A 12,125-nucleotide genomic window follows, 5' to 3' on the forward strand; every position below is an offset into this window, starting at 1 on the left:
AACAGATTAATGGCAAATTAAAATTCTGCTACAATTACTACTTGCAGCTCATATAAATAACTCTAATTAATCATAATTTGTTACTTTTATTATTTATATACATTTCCCTTTTGAGCTTTAATTTTACTACAACCGCCATATTCTGAGGCGAGTACAAGAGAGGACACAGGCTCATACATGGAGCATTATTGAATTTCGCAAACGGGTTTACGTGTCGCCCAGCCGCAAGCTATGCAGATGTCTGCTATCGATGCGCTCTGCCGTGCCAATGCCCAGGAAGAAGCTAACTACTCGTTGTAGAGTGTGCCTCACTCGACTCCGGGGGACACGGTAAACGTTTGGGCCTTATACGTGCTAACGACTATAGCCTCCACTATCCAGTGGGCAAGCCTTTCCCTTCTGCTGTCCTCCCCGAAGCACGACAAAGAGCTGGTCTGAGTCCATCGACCGAGCTCTGTGGTGCGCGGTCCACGTAAACGCAACATCCAAGGTGCGAACGGGCAACAGAGCAGAGCGACGGCTGGGTCTGCCTCCTCCCGGGGCAGTGCTTGCAAGTTCACCACCTGATCCCTGAAAGGCGTGGTGGGAACTTTGGGCACATATCCAAGCCGGGGTCTCAGGGCAACGTGAGAGTTGGCCAGCCTGAATTCAAGGCACGTATCGTCGATCGAAAATGCCTGCAGGTCCCCGACCCTCTTGACCAAAGCCAATGCAGTGAGGAGCGTTGTCTTTAGTGACAGAACTTAAGCTCTACTGACTGCAGAGGTTCAAAGGGCCTTACCTTCAAGGCCATCAGGGCGAGGAGATCCCAAGAGGGTAGCGCCAGTGGGGTGACACAGGATTCAGCCTCCTCGCCCACTAAGGAACCTGATGATCAGTTCATGCTTCCTACTGCATCGTGATGTGCAGCAATATACAACATACACTTTGAGAGCGAAGGGAGACAGCCTTCGCCTCCAGCCCATCTTGCAGAAAGGAGAGCACAACCCACGATCGGGCATCTCGGGGGGTCTTCCCAGCAGGAAGAACACCAAATCGACGATCCGACGATCACGTTCCACTTCAGGGCGAGAGAGGCAAACATGGGCGTCCCCTGAAGCATCTACAGATCAGCTGGACTGTCTCAGGGTGGAGTTGCCATTCTCCTGGAAGGGGCGGGCTGGCGTGAGAGCTCGTCGGCTGCACGACTGAGCTCGCCTGGGATGTGAATGGCGCGAAGCGACCTCCGATGCTTCTGACTCCAAAGGGAGGAGATGGCGGGCGGTTTGTGACATTGCGAGGGGAGCATAGACCGCCCTGGTGGCTGATGTACACAATGGTCGCAGTATTTTCTGTCCGGACCAGTACATGCTTGTCATGTAGCAGCGATTTGAAGCGCCGCAGAGAAGCCATACTGCTAGCAACTCGAGGCAATTGATATGCCACTGCAGATAAGGCTCTGTCCAGGTGCCTGATGCTGCATGCCTGTTGCATATGGCATGCCAGCCCTTGGCAGAAGCATCTGTTGAGAAAACAACATGCCTGGACACTTGGCGATACCATGCCCATCTAGGGACTTCGATAGTTAAGCCAATGCTGAAGTGGTCTCATATGAAGCAATCGAGCGGTGTGACAGCCAAAGAGTCTCTGAAATTGTTTCAGTGGAACCGCCCTCCTGTCCTGAAATGACTCCAGGCAATTCAGCATCAACTGTCAGGTTGGTTGAGGTCCAACTCCATGCCGAGAAAAAGAGATCCTCTGCACAGGGGAGAGTTGGCTCTTTTCCCAGTTGACCCTGAAGCCCCAACGGCTGAGGTGACTGAGATACCACGTCCCTGTGTTCACATAACTGAGCTCGGGACTGGGCAAATATAAGCCAGTCGTCGAGGTAGATGAGAACGCATAAAATGCCTCCTTCCCTCAATGGGAGGAGGGCTGCCTCCACCACCTTGTTGAAGACACAGGCGACAGGGACAGCCCGAAGGGGAGGGTCCTTGTACTGATATGCTCGCCCCTCAAGCATAAAGCAGAGCTTGCGCCTGTGTCGGGGAGAATCGAAATATGAAAGTATGCATCCTTCAGGTCACTCGCTGCAATCCAGTCTTTTGGATGAACGCATTGAAAGATATGTTTCAGCGTTAACATCCTAAACGGGGGCTTGTGAAGGGCCCGGTTCAGAACACGCAGGTCCAGGATTGGTTGTAACCCACCACCTTTCTTGGGCACAATGAAGTAGGGGCTGTAAAACCCTGACTTCATATCATCTGGAGGGACCAGTTGTATCGCGTCCTTTACCAGTAGGACTACAATATCTGCCCCCAGGCCAAGAGCTCAAGCCTGTGGGGACGCCGGGTGAATTGAATTGTATAGCCGAGTCTGATGGTCCAATGAGACAGCAAGGCAGCCCGAGAGGCACTAGTCAGGCCTCCAGAGACTGCAAGCAGGGTCAAAGGGACCACAACGTCCTGGAGTGGGGTCTGAGTGTGCTGTGCAACACTTATCTGGCTCCCCGGCTGGGCAGGGGGCGTGTGAGAAGGCATAGCATCCTCAAACTGGGCCCTGCTGCCCGCTGTCGAAAGAAGAGGGGGATGAGAGTGGCGAGGCCTAGCATCGCACACTGTCAACCATGTCCTCTTGCGACTCAGAGGAAACCGCTCCTACTGCACTGGCCATAAAGCCTGTGGTGGAACAAAAATTTAAGTTTCCTACCCGGCCCTCCTCCAGGGGAAGAGCAGTTCCCTCCGTCTCTGAGTTACCCATCTCTGTCACGATTGATGGATTCATTGACTCGCCCTCGCTATGTGAGTGCACGTGGGTTGAATGGGTGCGGCTCATCAGCGTGGCTCGGGTGTCCCACTGATGAGCTGATCAGCAGCAGCTGTGTTTCTGAGTTATGTCCTATATATTGTGTGTCACTTCGTCTTGTCTTTGTCAGATGGTTGTGGAGGTTCTCGGGTCGATACTCACCTTCATTTCTCCTCGGTCCAGTTCCTGGGTTCCGTTGGAATTCTGCCTTGTTCAGAGGATCGTGTTTCTGGTCTCCAGCTTGCTGTCTGCCCCTTGAGTCCTGCGTTGCCGAGCCTGGTATTCATCTGCCTGCTCTTATTGGACCTACACTACCTCTATGCTATTTTGTGTCAATAAACACCAGTTCACTTGCTATTGAATCCTTGACTGTTCTTTCGAGCCATGACAATCTCAAGAGTGGTTTTGCCCACTGTTTGGAGGATTTAACAGTGGCTGAGATGAGTGCCGTCGTCTCCCTGCGGGGGGCTCGATATTGACGGTTGAGCTGGCCGTGCTGGAGCATTTTTTTTTTTTTGCTGCAGAGGACAGACGCCCTTGGAATGTCAACATTCATTGGCTTGTTTTGTTAACACTCAAAGGTGATTGGGCTCTCAGGCGAGATCGCAATTCGTCAGTCACTGACGTAACCTCAAATGTGACTGACTGAAAGGGAACATGCACATTGTGACTTATTTTCTTTGTTGTTACCTGTTCTTGTGATATAATTATGGTCTTGGTCTGTATGTAAAGTGATTATTTAGACATCTGTTGATGGGTGAATGTGTGGGAATTAAAATAAATTGGTAAGTATAAGTCAGAGTTGTGTTAATATATTAAACGTTTTTGTTTAGAAAAAATGTAAATAAAATATATATGAGAAGTGCCCTTTTTTCCACTTCTGTGCACGTCCCTGTATAAGGATATACTCTCTGCACAGATTTAGCCAAATCAGCAAAGTTGATTGTATGGCGCTTCATTGTACTAGTGGACAATGACTTAAAACATAGAGCAAAAACAATCCAGGAGTTTTTGAAGGTAAAAAAGTGGAATATTCTGCAATGGCCGAGTCAGTCTCCTGATCTCAACCCTACTGAACATGCATTTCACTTATTAAAAACAAAACTAAAGGCAAAAAGACCCACAAACAACAACTGACGTCAGCTGCAGTAAAAGCCTGGCAAAGCATCACAAAGGAGGAACCCCGGTCTTTGGTGATGTCCATGAGTTCCAGGCTTAAAGGAGCCGTATGTAGGATTGTGGCGTAAACTGGTACTGCAATCACTATAAAAATACTGTAGAGCGGTGTATCCACTCCCCTCCCCCTGACTCGAGGTTTCCAGATGAGCTGCAGGATTCAGCAGAAATGTAGGCTGCTTCAATGAGCTTTCGATGGCAAGTGACGAACAGACGTACACAGTAAGTTTTTTTTTTTCTGTTAATTCTGTTTATGCTTCATGAGAGATATTTTGCTAAGTAATTATTACGGAAAAAAAAGAATCGATTTACAAGTACTAAAGTTTTGTCATAAAGTAGGCTAACAAATAGCAAAACATTTGCCACAGCAATTATAGCATGTGGGACAAATTCAATATCACCAATGGCTATCACAGGGTTGTTTTTCAGTTCCATCAAGAAAATATTGTTAGAGTAACTAAATTACATTAGCAATGGTCATACAGGTCAACTTGCAGCATGTGTACCTTAGTCGATATACGTGAAGAACAAATAGTGAATCCAATTTTTACTGAGGTAACATTAGGCTACTGTCTCAATTCCTTTCAAATTGCCATAATGGGCGTGCTAATGTTGTTTTCCTCATAATGACAGAGAAACGGGCTCCTGTAATGCATTGCTAATGTTAGCATACGTCCATGTGAGCTAGCGTTATGTTACTGCACAAACATGCATAACTTTGTTCGACTGTCATGAATATATGAAATGTCCATTGACATCAAGTACAAGTTAGCCAAGCATAGATGAATCTTACCTGTCAGGAGAAAATTAGCTTAGCGTTGGCGTCTGTGTTCAAATTCTTCTCCGTTTTCAGCCGTCTCCATCTTTCAAAAGCATCTCAAAAATTCTGGTTTTATTTGGGACTTTGTCACAGCGAATTTCTGAATTATAACAAGGTCTTTTGATTTAGTAACATTAGACATTTTTTTATCCGACTGGAGTTAGGGTAGGTTACAGCAAAGCTGGCAACGCACGGATCGAAACACTACTGACTTAAGTGATTGGTAGATAGGTGGAGGGAGGCACGTCAGGCCAAAACACAAAATGACAACATCAACATCAGTTGAGGGCTGCAAGTCCACTTTTTAAATGACAATATCCTGGCCGGACTACTGTTGTCAGTGATATAAGTATTTGAAATGAACATGATTTCTTAATGTCTAGTGACACATTAGGGCCATTTTATGATTAATTGAAATAGATTTCTTACATACAGCTCCTATAAGGCAGTCATTGCCTGCAAAGGATTCTCAACAAAATATTAAAAATTAACATTTTATTTATATTTATTTGTCCAATTACATTTGAGGCCCTGAAAATAGGGGCACTGTGTATAAAAATGGTTGTAATTCCTAAGCATTTTATGTAATTTAATTTGTTCAGCCCCTTGAATTAAAGCTGAAAGTCTGCACTTCAATTTCATCTTGATTGTTTCATTTTAACTCCATTCTGGTGGCATACAGAGCCAAAATTAGGAAAATTGCGTCAGTGTCCAAATATACATGTATAAGGACCTAACTTTAACAGCCGTCATGCTTTCACAAAGTTTTGTTACTTTAAGTCAAACGAACACATGCATGATTATATAAACATGCAGATTTAAAGTGTCATATCAAGAGGTAACTTATCTTTCGTCCTTAATTAATATTGCATATTTAAAACAATCTGAACATTCTCTCATCTCACAGTGAATTTCCTATTTCCATTTTAGAGACTATGCCTGTTTAAGAAAATGATGCAAAGACATTAGATCTAATGAACAAAGACATTTAATAAATCTGATAAAAATAATAATTCAGACCACCAACGCTGTAAAAACTTTATGAACTCGTGTGAACGACTGCATTTCACAATATTACATCGCTAGAATATAATATTCACTGCGATAAAAGACCCCTACCACAGGTAGAGTCATATAACCCCTACACTGCTGTTCCATTTATGCTTTCTGGGGACATAAGTCTTACAAAAATATACTGTGGATAGCATATAAATATACAATGAATGTACTGTATAGGAAACATTTTAAAGAACTGTTGTCTCTACTGATGTAAAGACTGCATTCAGTTTCTAATTGGCCTGTAGTGTTAAAGGGGTGGTTGATTGCGATTTCACTTTTTTAACATATTGCTGTTTGAGCATAAACAATATCTGCAAAGTTACAAAGCTGAAAGTTCAATGCAAACAGAGATATCATCTTTTAAAATTCTGGCAGTTTAATGGCTACAAAAATGGCTGGTAGGGACTACAACAAGTTACTTCCTGGGTTTGTGTGAGAAACAAACTCAGATAAAACCTGCCCTCAGGAAAAGGCAGCAGAGGGACTGCAAACCCTGAAATTTACATAAACCCCACCCCCGGAACATGTAACGAATGGGGCAAGGCCATGTTGCACTGGTTTAGAGAGTTGTGTGTTATAAATATTGTTGTAGGTTAACATGTTTCAAAATCAATGTTCTAAAGCAGCGGTTCCTAATACTGTTCCTCGCGTCCCCCTGCTCTGCATACACTTGTGGTAGAAGATTTTTCAGGATTTCTCAGAGGGCAGGCTTCAAGTATAACTCCGTTTGAAGTATTGGTGCTTAATATAACATTATCAGAGAAACAAATGTTAATGATAAATCCCCTGTGATGTTTGTACTGGCTACTGTATACAGGCCACCAGGGCACCATACAGACTTTATTAAAAGTTTGCTGATTTTACATCGAGTTAGTGCTGGCTGCAGATAAAGTTTTAATTGTTGGTGATTTTAATATCCATGTTGATAATGAAAAAAATGTATTGGGATCAGCATTTATAGACATTCTGAACTCTATTGGGGTTAGACAACACGTCTCAGGACCTACTCATTGTCGAAATCATACTCTAGATTTAATACTGTCACATGGAATTGATGTTGATGGTGTTGAAATTATGCAGCCAAGTGATGATATCTCAGATCATTATTTAGTTTTGTGCAAACTTCGTATAGCTAAAACTGTAAATTCCACTTCTTGTTACAAGTATGGTAGAACCATCACTTCTACCACAAAGACTGCTTTGTAAGTAATCTTCCTGATGTATCCCAATTCCTTAGCATATCAAAACCTCAGAACAACTTGATGATGTAACAGAAACTATGGACTCTCTCTTTTCTAGCATTTTAAATACAGTTGCTCCTTTGCACGCTTAAGGAAGGTTAAGGAAAACAGTCTGACACCGTGGTGTAATGAGCATTCACACCTAAAGGAGAGCAGCCGGAAAATGGAGCACAGCTGGAGGAAAACAAAACTAGAAGTATTTCATATTGCTTGGAGGGAAAGTAACCTATCTTACAGAAAAGCATTAAAAAACTGCTAAATCTGATTACTTTTCGTCTCTTTTAGAAGAAAACAAACATAACCCCAGGTATTTATTCAATACAGTGGCTAAATTAACGAAAAATAAAGCATCAACAAGTGTTGACATTTCTCAACATCACAGCAGTAATGACTTTATGAACTACTTTACTTCTAAAGTCGATACTATTAGAGATAAAATTGTAACAATGCAGCCATCAGCTACAGTATCACATCAGACAGTGCACTATAGATCCCCTGAGGAACAGTTCCACTCATTCTCTACTATAGGAGAGGAAGAATTGTATAAACTTGTTAAAATCATCTAAACCAACAACATGTATGTTAGACCCTATTCCATCTAAGCTCCTAAAGAGAGGTGCTTCCAGAAGTCATAGATCCTCTTCTGACTATTATTAATTCCTCATTGTTATTAGGTATGTCCCCAAAAGCCTTCAAACTGGCTGTTATTAAGCCTCTCATCAAAAAAAAACCACAACTTGACCCCCAAAGAACTAGTTAATTATAGACCCGATCTCGAATCTCCCTTTTCTTTCAAAGATACTAGAAAAGATACTGAGGTGAGGGGGCTGGGACTTTAGACCCCACACTAGAGGCAGTTTGGCCAATCACAACACACTGGGCTAGCTAACCAAACAGAGTCCATCACCTATTTCTGAGGGAGGGGCTTCATAAAAGCATGAAATGATCAGCGTGTTTCTCAGAGAATGGACATAGAGGTGTGGAATAAAGGTCAATTATGTGAAAAAATAACCTTTTTTTTAACGAAGCATTAAAACATGTTAGACTGCACCCCATAAACACAATCAAGCCTAGAAAAAAAAAAATTTAAAAAAAAACCGGTGACCCACCCCTTTAAAATGTATATACGTTTCAGCCTTTCAGCTGACCTCTAAGTTGACAAATCATATGTAGTGAATTTTTTATATAGTAGATGTTTTGAAGTGTTTGGGTCTCCACCGATGTAGACACCTGTTCACAAAATAAAAATGTGAATAAATATTTTTTTAACAAAGTACAGTCATTACGGTATCAATTAGTCAGACAAATAAAACAAAATTCACATTAAAGGCATAGTTTACCCAAAATTAACATTTGAGGTGAATATTTATTACCCCTCAGGCAATCAAGATGTGTTTGCTCCTTCATCAGAACAGATCTGGAGGAATTTCAGCTTCACTCACTGACCAATTGAGATGACTCCAATTCATCAGTAAACATATTATGAAGCTGCTTGTTTGTGTAAGAAACAATTCAATCATTAATTCATTTTAAATTCAAAATGAGTCTACAATTTATAAAATGGGTTTCCATGGTGAAAAGGTCATCTTGTCTGAATCATAAAAGAAATATACACAGATCAAGCAATGTTTACAAATGAAGACAGGCTAAAACCATTTTAAACAAATATGTTGGAAGATTTTGAGTGTGTGAGAGGACAACGGGGATGGACATTTTAACTGAAGGTAGCATTTTTATGGATTATGCACTTGCTTTTGGCCACAAGCGATGGTTAAAAGGTAAAATGCCTTGATGGACTTGTTTCTTACAAACATTGTTTCATTTCACAAGATGGTAATTAGTCGACTGGGTTATTTGTATAAAGTGGATTATTGTGATGTTTTGATGGACTTGTTTCTTACAAACATGCTTTTCACTCCAAAAGATATTAATTAATGGAGTTATTTGGATTAGTGGATTGTTGTGATGCTTTTATCAGATGTTTAAGCTATGGGGGGGTGAGAACATTTTAATTTTGGGTGAACTATTCCTTTAATAAAAACCACTTTCACTACAAACATTTTTTTTTTTTTGTTTTTTTAATAGAAAAAAAAAAAAAAAAAAAACCTTTTGATTTCTGTTTTTTGGTTGAACTTTTGGTTTTTTTTAATTATAAATTTTTGTTTTTAATAATTTTTGTATAGGTTATATACTTGTTGCCACAGCTAAAAGCTCCTAGTAGATTAATAAGGTTAATGTATGCATACAATCATAAAACAGAAATAATTAGTTATTATAATGCACAGATACTGTATGTAGTTCTTTTAAATAATGTTTTACAAGAGTGTCGAGCTGCATTCTTCAGTAAAGAAGGGGAGCAAAGCTATAGACCAATACATTTCCTCCACAATTTGAAATGCTATTTTGGCATGGTGTTTAAGAAAAGTGATATGAGGGTAATTGTGAGAGTATTTGAAATACTCTTTAAGCAAAGTGAACCCACAAAAAATATGAGGGTACTTGCGTAATGAATGTCCAAATAATATTTCTAATCCACTTTAAACCGTACAACAAGGTGTAGCTGATGCATTAGATCCAGTAGTGATAATCTCTGTTGACCTTTTCATGTGTGTCCTTGTCGGTTAAACATTCACCCATCTGATTCATACCTGAGGAGGGAATATAATACAACAAATTCATAAATACATTTAATTTTTTCCAAGGGCAGTTTCTCACAACATTTCAGTGATAGTCATAATATCAGTGATGGTCATAATATACAAAGTGATACTGTACATCTTTAATCTGTTCATTCTTTTTAGTGAGGATCTCTTTCATGTTACGGTAAGAAGACGTCTGTTGAAATTTCTTCTCCAGTTCCTTAATGGGGATCTCTTTCATGTTACGGTAAGAAGACGTCTGTTGAAATTTCTTATACATTTGATTAATGGTTAAATTATTTTTTTATGAATCTTTATATAAACAATAAATATGAACAATAATAATTACTGTTATTAATATAAACATATGACGACACAAACTCAACAGTGTTTTTAACTAGGCTTAAAGTTGGACTTTCATATGTGGAAATAAAAGAATATATATCTGTTTTTGCAATGTGAATTTCAGTGTGAAACAATCAGTAATTCAGATTAGTGTCTAATAAGTGATATCAGTGCTGGCATAAATGGACCTTCTTCAGCAAGAGAAAAAAAAGTTGCTCCTGGACACGGAGCAGATCATGTTTAGCAGATACCAGGCAGTCCTGCAGGTCTTTCTGAGAAGCAACATTTGCATTCAGGGTCTTTTCAAAGTCAGCCTGCATCGCTGCAACTGTGCCTTCCAGATTTGTGATCTCCTGGGCGTGTATTGCAGACTACCAAAGAAAATGGTCTGTAATATTATGTCATTCTATAGCGTGTGTGTACAATTAAAAAAAAAAACAACTGAAAACAGCACATACCACAGAGTTTCCCGCATTGAAGCCAACATAAAAAGTTATAAAAAAAGACGTGAGAAAAAAAAACAACCTCATAAACAATCAAACAAAGTCATATTACCAAACAGGCTATTGAATTGCCAGTTGGGCCTCAGTCAGTGATAACAGTCTTTCAAAGCCCAAAAGTATAATCCAGCAGTCCGTGTTCCACATAACACAATTTTCATCACCAGAAGTGTCTGTGGACATCCGCACACATCGTCCACATGCAACCCAATTTTGATGTCTGTGTAGACAATCTGCATACAACAGCGCAGACGCAAGGTGAATGTTGAGTACTGCGAATGTGTCGAACTTGTTCATCCACTGTTGAGTATACCTTAAATTCTGCATGGACACAGCGATAGCTGGTGGCTGGAGACAGAGCGGAAACACAGAAAAATAAGTATACCTTGGCCTTTATACCTGTTGATCTCCTCGCTCTGCTGAAGTTCTTCAAAAAGGCTCCTCTCTGCTTTGGACTTGTAATCCAGAGCACTCATGGCCTAACAACACAACAGTTTTTAAGGCCAACACACAAAATAATGGGCCAATAAAAGTGCCCCAAAATCTCTTTAGGACTACTTAGAGAGAGCCACAAGTAAAAAATGTATGAATGTTATTACATATAGATACAACGTATCAAAAATTTAATTTCTTAAATTCATTTTTAATTTAAAAACGTACCACAACTTTTTTAACTGTTTTTAAAAGCAAACTTTTAAAGCAAAATATAAATATTATAAAGATATATATTGGTAGTATTAGTATAGATATAGATATATATATATATATCATGCTGCGTTTTTAATTACAAATAAATTCAATAAATGTTTCAGGGACCGCCAGGGTAATTTTTATTATTCAAGTTTACCAGTTTAGTACAGAGATATTTGATTTTTTGACTATTTGTAGTTAAAAATTATTATTATTATAATTATTTATAACCATTTCTTCAAACTGGGATTCCAAAGGTCTAAAAGTCTAGCTTTCAGTTGTGGCATTGTCCTCTTGTAGTCTGGAAATCCTCCTAAAAAAAAATTTAATAAAAAGAAACTCTCTATATACAGAACCTTGTGGACATATTTTATTTGTGCAAAGTAAAAATACCTTCTTGGAGTAGTTCGACACACCTCCTTCATTTAGTGGTTGCCTAATTTTGGCGTAATAGACTCATGATTTACATAAAAAGCAAATAAAATAGATGCGTTATTTAGTTCACTATGAACAGACATTGTATTTGTCCATAGTAGTTCTGGTCATTTTTATGAAAAACACATAAAATAAAAATTGAAGTGGTTGTGGTTCTTAGCTTGGGAAGCCCTTAATATTATCTGAGGTACTTCAAAAAATAACTAAATCAACTAAACATTAATGCATTGCATGGGGTTTTTAAATGCATAATCTTTAAGTTGCACCCATGGAAACGTGTGACCATGACAAGATACTACGGGGAGTTTAAGGGAAGTTATTCTTTTGAACATTTTATTTATTATCTATTTTTCAATACTTTTTCAAATAAGCAATGGCAGTTACTTTGTTTCCCCATGGCTTGACTGGACGGCTTCTCATGTTGGATGTATTTACA

Source organism: Cyprinus carpio, chromosome B2 (assembly GCF_018340385.1).
Source record: "Cyprinus carpio isolate SPL01 chromosome B2, ASM1834038v1, whole genome shotgun sequence".
In the NCBI taxonomy this organism is placed as follows: Eukaryota; Metazoa; Chordata; class Actinopteri; order Cypriniformes; family Cyprinidae; genus Cyprinus; species Cyprinus carpio.